The sequence below is a fragment of the Nicotiana tomentosiformis genome, chromosome 12 (genome assembly GCF_000390325.3).
Source record: "Nicotiana tomentosiformis chromosome 12, ASM39032v3, whole genome shotgun sequence".
Taxonomy (NCBI): Eukaryota; Viridiplantae; Streptophyta; class Magnoliopsida; order Solanales; family Solanaceae; genus Nicotiana; species Nicotiana tomentosiformis.
Window position 1 is genome coordinate 71,155,358 of NC_090823.1, and position 8,535 is coordinate 71,163,892.

The window sequence follows — 8,535 nt, forward strand, 5'->3', positions numbered from 1 at the left end:
GTCATGATTCTATCCCGGAGACCATCTACATTTGGAACACATAGTTGCCCTTGGTACCTTAGTGTACCATCATCTATGCTAAGAGAAAAATCCGTAGTCTTATGTTTTTGAATCCCCTCCTTCAATTACACCAAAAATGGATCGGTGTATTGCTTCTCTTTGACTTCCACAACAAGCGATGATTCGGCCCTATTTTGCACAATTACCCCTCCTTCATTAGAGTCCGTAAGATGAACTCCCAAATTAGCAAATCGATAGACTTCCTTGGCCAATGGCCTTTGATATACCTCCAAGTGTGCTAAACTACCCATAGATTTCCGGCTACGAGCATCCGCCACAACATTGGCTTTCCCCGGGTAATATAGAATATCTATGTCGTAATCCTTGAGTAACTCAAGCCATCTTCTCTGCCTCAGATTCAGTTTCTTTTGTTTGAAAATATATTGAAGACTCTTGTGGTCTGTGAAAACATCCACATGGAACCCATACAAATAGTGACGCCAAATTTTCAAAGCAAAAACCATCGCCGCAAGTTCTAAGTCATGTGTTGGATAATTCTTTTCATAATTCTTGAGTTGCCTAGAAGCATATGCTAAAACTTTTCCTTGTTGTATTAACACACATGCAAGCCCAATTCCTGAAGCATCACAATATACCACAAATTCATCTGTACCCTCTGGCAAGGTCAACACCGGCGCTATAGTCAACCACGATTTCAACTCCTGGAAGCTCCTTTCACAAGCACCAGACCATTGAAACTTAATTGCTTTCTGAGTCAATTTAGTCAACGGAGAGGCAAGAGTAGAGAACCCCTCCACAAACTTCATGTAATACCCTGCTAAGCCCAAGAAACTGCGAATCTCAGTGGGCGTTGTAGGTCTAGGCCAATTCTTTACTGCTGAAATCTTCTGAGGATCAACCTTGATTCCTTCTCTAGAGACAACGTGACCCAAGAATGTGACAAATTCAAGCCAAAATTCACAATTTGAAAATTTCGCATATAATTAGTGCTGATGAAGAGTCTACAACACTGCCCTGAGATGATCGGCATGGTCCTCCCGACCTCGTGAATACACAAGAATATCGTGAACAAACACTATCATAAAGGAGTCGAGGAAAGGCTTGAAAACCCGATTCATAAGATCCATGAAAGCTACCGGGGCATTTGTTAGCCCAAAAGACATCACCAGAAATTCTAAATGCCCAAACCGGGTCCTAAAAGCTATTTTCGGAATATCCTGCTCCCTAATCTTCAATTGGTGATACCCAGATCATAAATCAATTTTGGAGAAGTATTTAGCACCCTGTAACTGATCAAACAAATCATCTATGCTTGGTAGTAGGTATTTGTTTTTTATTGTGACTTTGTTGAGCTGCCGGTAGTCAATACACATTCTCAGTGATCCATCTTTCTTCCTCACAAAGAGAACCGGTGTGCCCCATGGCGACACACTCGGTCGGATGAATCCCTTTTTTAACAAATCCTTCAATTGTTCCTTTAGTTCCTTCAGTTCTGCTGGTGCCATTATGTAGGGCAGAATAGATATTGGATGCGTGCCTGGCATCACACCAATCCCAAAATCAATCTCCCTGTCTGGCGGAATCCCAGGGAGCTCATAAGGAAAGACCTCTGGAAATTCATTCACAGCTGGCACAAATTCGAGTGTAGGTGCCTCAGCAGTAGTGTCCGTAACTCGGACCAAATGGTAAATACACCCCTTGTTAATCATCTTCATGGCCTTAAGGTAAGAAATAAACCTACCTTTTGGCATCATATTATCCCCCTTCCACTCAACAACTGGTTCACTTGGAAATTCAAACCTCACAGTTCTAGTTTGGCAGTCGAGCTTAGCAAAACATGAATAAAGCCAATCCATCCCCATAATTACATCAAAATCAACCATCCCCAATTCAATGAGATCGTCCATGGTGTCCCGACCACGCACCGTGACAACATTACCCCTATAAACTCGTGCGGCCATAATAGACTCGCCAACCGGAGTAGATACAGAGAACGGCTCAGAAAGTTATCCCGGTTCTATCCCAAATTCCATAGCAACATAAGGGGTAACATAAGATAAGGTGGAACCAGGATCAATAAGAGCATATACATCATGAGTTTGGACAGTCAATATACCTGTGATGAAATCTGGAGAAGCCTTTGCACTCTGGCAACCACTCATAGCATAGAAATGGTTGGGTCCTCCTGAACTCTGCGCACCACCCCTAGCTGCACCATGCCCTGCTGGTGCTGGCGGGCCTCGAGCTGGAGGGGGTACTGAAGATGTAGCAGCTGCATAACTGGATGGTTGTGCTGTCCCCCTACCCGTACCCTGGCGGGATGAACGATAGTCCCTTTGAATATGACCCCTCAATCCACACCTGTAACATATAGGTAAGTCCATATAGGAGATCCCCGAGTGCATTTTCTAATATCTTCGGCATGGTGGCCTCCGCTGCTGCGGGAATCTCCCTCCTGATCGGCCATGATGGTGGGGTCCCTTGCTGCCTTGATTGGGCATGAAGCGACTCCCCTGCTGCTGACTGTGCCCCACTGGCAGTGCACTGGCTGAAGACTGAGCATGAGATTGGGTTGGTCCTGATGACCCTCCCCTGAAAGCTCATCTTTCCCTACCAAATGACTCCTCAAAGTTACCCGCGGACCGGGCCTTGCTGGTACCCTCTCGCTCCCTCTTGTTCTTCAACTTGCGATCCTCTCGGGTGTGAGCAAATACCACCATTTTCCCATAGTTCATGTCTGAATTCAAGGCAGCTGTAGCGGCCTCAGTGATAACCAAGGGGCTAAGGCCCTGCACAAACCAGCGCACTCTAGCCTCCATAGTAGGCAATATGAGAATCACATATTTGGACAGGCGCGCGAAATCCATGTGATACTCCCACACACTCCTACTCCCTTGCTTAAGATTCTCAAATTATGCGGCATGGGTTGCCCTAGGCTCAGCAGGCAAGAAATGGTCCATAAAAGCATCCGCAAACTCACTCCATCTCGCTGGAGGGCTCCCCTCCTCCCGAGAGTCCTCCCACAGCTCAAACCAAGAATATACCCCCCCCCTTCAGGTGGTAGGCGGCCAACTCCACTCCCTCCGTCTCCGTAGCGCGCATAACTCGGAGAGTCTTATGCATCTCATCAATGAAGTCATGTGGGTCCTCCTCGGGATTAGCACCCGTGAACACCGGAGGATCCAACTAAAGAAACTTGTTCACCTGGAACCACTAGAATCCCCTTGTTGGCTAGAGGATGTGGGTGCAACATTCGACCTTTGGGCCTGAGAAGCCACTATCTGAGTCAGCATCTGAATAGCTCCCCTAAGATCCCCATCAGAAATACCATAACAAGGTCTGCGATCGCATAATCGATATGCGGACCGCATATCGGTCGCATAATTGCCGACCAAAATGATAAAACAAACTGTATGTGTCTGCGGTCACTATGCAGCCTGCATAACGGTTCTGCGGTCGCATATTGCACCGCAGAACAGTTATGCGGTCGCATAGTCGACCGCATAATTGCTTCGAGACTGACCCTCACCTGCCTCACTCTGCGGCTATTATGCGATCTGCAGAGTGATTCTGGGGTCCCATAATGGACCGCAGATACGCATTTTCCAGCCAAAATTATTTTCCTTTACTTTTCAGTGCATTTTATAATACACAACACGCACCACGAAACTTTATTTTTTTTTTCATTTGCAAAATTTTACTAGGGTTTACACATATGATCTTATATATATGTGGATCGGGTCTCACGCCGATATAATATTTATATTTATATGTGGATCTGGTTGCACGCTGGAAATAGTTATATATATATATATATATATATATATATATATATATATATATATATATATGTATGTATGTATATGTATGTATGTATATGTATGTATGTATGTGGTTCGATTGCACACCGCAACATTATTATTATATATATGGATCGAGTTGCACGCTTGTCATGACCCAAAAATTCACCTAGTCGTGATGGCACCTAACCCAACCCGTTAGGTAAGCCAAACAATGGATAACGCAATTCTAATAGAGATTTATAAATAATCAATAAATGAAATAACAGAACTTCAATATAATACCCCAAAGACTTAGGTTTACAAAGATGGTATGAAAATAAATACAACATCTGTTTGGAATTATACATAAACAGAATATGAATATAAGAATCCCATGTACAAGTGGTAACTATATCCAGAAAGAAGGTACATATTCAATGCCAGCTCCCGCAATACACGGCAACATCAACTCTAAGCTCTACAGGCAAGGTGCAGAAGTGTAATATGAGTAAAACCAACCCAATGTACTCAATAAGTAACAAACCTATACTTAGGCTGAAAGTTGTGACGAGCTCGGAAGAAGGACAGTGTCCAACACCAATGATGAATAACGACACATAATATAATGATGACAGTAACATAGAACAACTCGAGAGATATCATGTTCAACTCATTCACAATGGAAAATTAGACATGTTTTTTCAAGTATAACATTCAAAGACCCAAATCATACTACAAAAATCACTAAAACATGAATTTATCAATAGAACTGTGATTTCCAGCTTAACAACAACTGGTAAAACATTTCATTTACCAGCTAGCATAAGGAAAATACATCTTTATGCCTACATTTCAAGTCAATAACACTATATTTTCATCTAGCATGAGGAAAATCCATCTCTATGCCTACATGTCAAAAATAAATGCCAAGTCAATAACAACAAAGCGAAGCTATCAATTATACTCAAACTCAGCACTTTCATGGTGCCTAGCACAAATGCCCCTCACTAGCACGCACACAGTCACACTCAACATTGCACGGTTGCCTGGCACAAATGCCACTCACTAGAGCACATATCACTCTGAATACCAGACTCAGGAGGGGTGGGTCTTTGCCCAAATGCTAATCAATAAACAATATCACATAGCCCAGCATGGGTCCTGGTGCACGTGTCGCCCCTAAATAATACCACTTAGCCTAATGCGGGGCCTGGCGTACGCGTCACTTCAATATCAATAACACTCAGCCCAATAAGGGGCCTCGACCCAAGCGTCACCTCACTTTCAATCATCACGGCTCTATGGCCCACATCAGTCATCAACCGCTCAAGTTTCAGTTAACCACATCTCACAGTACTCAGTTCAACAGTATTACACATATGAGGCATCAACAATATGTGAGAGATCACAACAAGAATGTACTGAGACAAAGATATCATACACATATATAGTATTATGACTGAGAGCATGTCAACAATTAAGACAGTAAGAAAATCCCTATCATCTCTCACACAAATAAGCATAAAGCCTGGACATAATTTCTCGCATGAATCATAGCTCAAATAATCATACAAGTATAGAAAAAATGGATATAACGAGGAATGATAGCAAAACCAGTCCCATAATAGTTTAAAGTCTACCCGGGTCATGAATACCCCAGTGCACATATACACGCCCATCACCTAGCACGTGCGTCACCCCCAACACATCTCAAAAATCATAGTTTACAGAGATAATTAACCTCATACTAAGTTTAGATATGTTACTTACCTCAAACAAGCCAAAACAGTACTTAAGAAATGCCATCCTGCGCGAATCGACCTCCAAAAAGGGCTTGCATCTTGCCAAAAGCAACTCAAAAATATCAAATAATGCCATAAGAAGAAACGCAAACGATAAAGGTCAAATCTTTTATTAAATACTCAAATTCAACCAAAAATTCAACCCGGGCTCGCACATCAAAACTTATAAATTCTTATAATACGAGTACAACCATACTAGTTTCATCCAAATCCGACTCTGAATCGATGTTTAAAATCTAGTTATTCACTTTAGGAAAGTTTTGACAAAAACTCTTCAATTCCTCTTTTAGATTCCTCAATCCACTGCCAAAATCAAAGATAGAATCATGTAAAATAATCAAATCCGAGTAAAAAATACTTATCCCAATCCAAATCGTGAAAGTCACCTAAACAATTGCCCAAATCCGAGCTCCCAATCTCAAAATATGAATAAATAACCAAAACCTATGAAATAGAGTACTTATAACACTGCTCCAGGAAAACCCTTCGCGATAGCGGGACTACCTTCATGATCAAGTACAAACACTAAACTTCCTTGGAGACACCCTATGCGAACGTGTCCCCAGGCACGCGATCACGACTCACAACTGCGCATACCAGCGCGACCACGGAGTCTTTACACAAACGCGAAAGTCAACCAACCATGACCTGCCCAGCTTAGCTCAGCACTACGCGAACACGTGGTCCCATATGCAAACGCGAAGGCTTACAGCCTCTACTACTGCGAACGCGGACCCAATATCGTGAACGTGAATAAAATCCTCCAGCCAGCTTCTAGAACACTAGACGATCGCGAAGAACACTCCCAGCACCAGAAAATCAGACAACCAGCAGAGCAAACATGAGAGATAATGGTCTGAAACTAACCCAAAACTCACCCCAGCCCCTCAGAACCCCGTCCGAACATACCAACAAGTCCCAAAATATAACACGGACCTACTCAAGGCCTCAAATCCCAAAAGATAACATCAAAACCACAAATTGCACCTTAATTCAAGCTTAATGATTCGTTTCAAATTTTCAAATTCCAAACTTACGCCGAACATGTCTAAACAACTCGGAATCACCGCAAATTTTGCACAAAAGTTTCAAATGACATAATGAACCTATTCTAACTCTCTGAACAACAATCCAATCCCGATAACAATGATGCCAACTCTCGGTCAAACTTAAGAACTTTCCAACCTTCAAATTTTGAATTATCGCCAAATAGAGCCAAAACCTTTTAGAAACATCCAAATGCAAGTATGGGCATACGCCCAAGTCCAAAATCATTATTCGGGCCTAACGGAACCATAAAAAAACTCTGATACGACGTCAAAAATACAAAAGTCAAACTTGGTCAACTCTTCCAACTTAAAGCTTCCTAGTTGAGAATCATTCTTCCTAATCAATCCCGAACTACTCGAAAACTAAAAATGATGATACACTCAAGTCATAATACACCATATGAATCTACTCTTGACTTCACTCCACCGAACTGAATGCATTTGCTTAAAATGACCGGTTGGGTCATTACAATATCATATATATATATATATATATATATATATATATATATATATGTGTGTGTGTGTGTGTGTGTGTGTGTATGTGTGTGTACGTGTATGTGTGTATGTATGTGTGTGTGCATATGTGTGTGTGTGTATGTGTGTGTGTGTAGATGGATAGGTTTGCACGCTGCAATGATATTGGTATTGATATGTGGATCGGGTTGAGCACCGCAACAGAAGGATGAATTGTGGATATTCTTGGTTGTTATATTCCGCCATTGTGTTGCGCTTTAAGATTGTGTAGTTGTTTGTTCCTCTATCTGTCATTTACTTTATTTTTCCATTTATTATGTAGTTGTTTGTTCCTCTATCTCATTATTGCTTCTTTGCTTATTATTTGTGCATGTAAAAATAATAAGTGAGTATCTTGTAGCTTAAAACCTCTTCACTACATCACTGTGGTTAGTCAAATTACATACTAAGTACAATGGGCCGGTTGTACTCATACAACACTTCTGCCCCTTGTGTGCAGATCTTGGAGCCAAGTAGTTATGGAAGATGAAGCCTTTCACTGATGACTTTTCCGTGTCGGGATAGGGCCCCGTCATACCAATCAATACTTGTCCAAATCAAACTGACCAAATAGGCAACTCCAAAGCGAGTGGAGTGCACCAACACCTTCTGCTGAGCTGATAGCCTGCTAAGAGGACTCTCAACCTATCTATCAGGACCTGCGGACATGAAATGCAGTGTCCCCAGGTGAAAGGGACGTCAATACAAATAAAGTACCGAGTATGGAAGGCATGAAAGCATTATATAAAAGAAATGAAAGAAACATAGAGTAAAGAACTCAACACATAAGTCTGGATAGCTATGTGAATTATGAAACATTTATAATATCATGAATATGCGTATAAATGTCACATCATGCATAGGTATATGCGTATATAACATCATCAAGCCTCTGAGGGCATCCCATCATATCATCTCGTCCTATGTGGGAGAAAACATCAATGTATACTAGCTGATCAGGTGGTGGTGCGTATATAATGCCATAAACTTTCCCCATACCATATATAAATATAATATATGCGTATATAACACCATCTGGTCATTTGTCAATGTACATGTATAAATGAATGCAATGCATAAGAAGTAAATCAATAAGATCTCTCGGAATATCATAATATCCATATGCCTTTGGTTAATATCACGAAATAACGTTTATCAACTTAAATATTTTTTGAGACCCATGAGCAGACGATATGATAGTAGGACATATGGGGAATGCGGAACATAGGCAACCCAGTACTTCTAAGAATAGAATCATTTGTGAAAGTTGCGTGCTTGCTCGTTTTGTTGTATCATATGGATCATGCCAAAAGGAAAGAAGGGATAGTCTTAACATACCTCAAGTCGTCAATTAAATTCACCAAT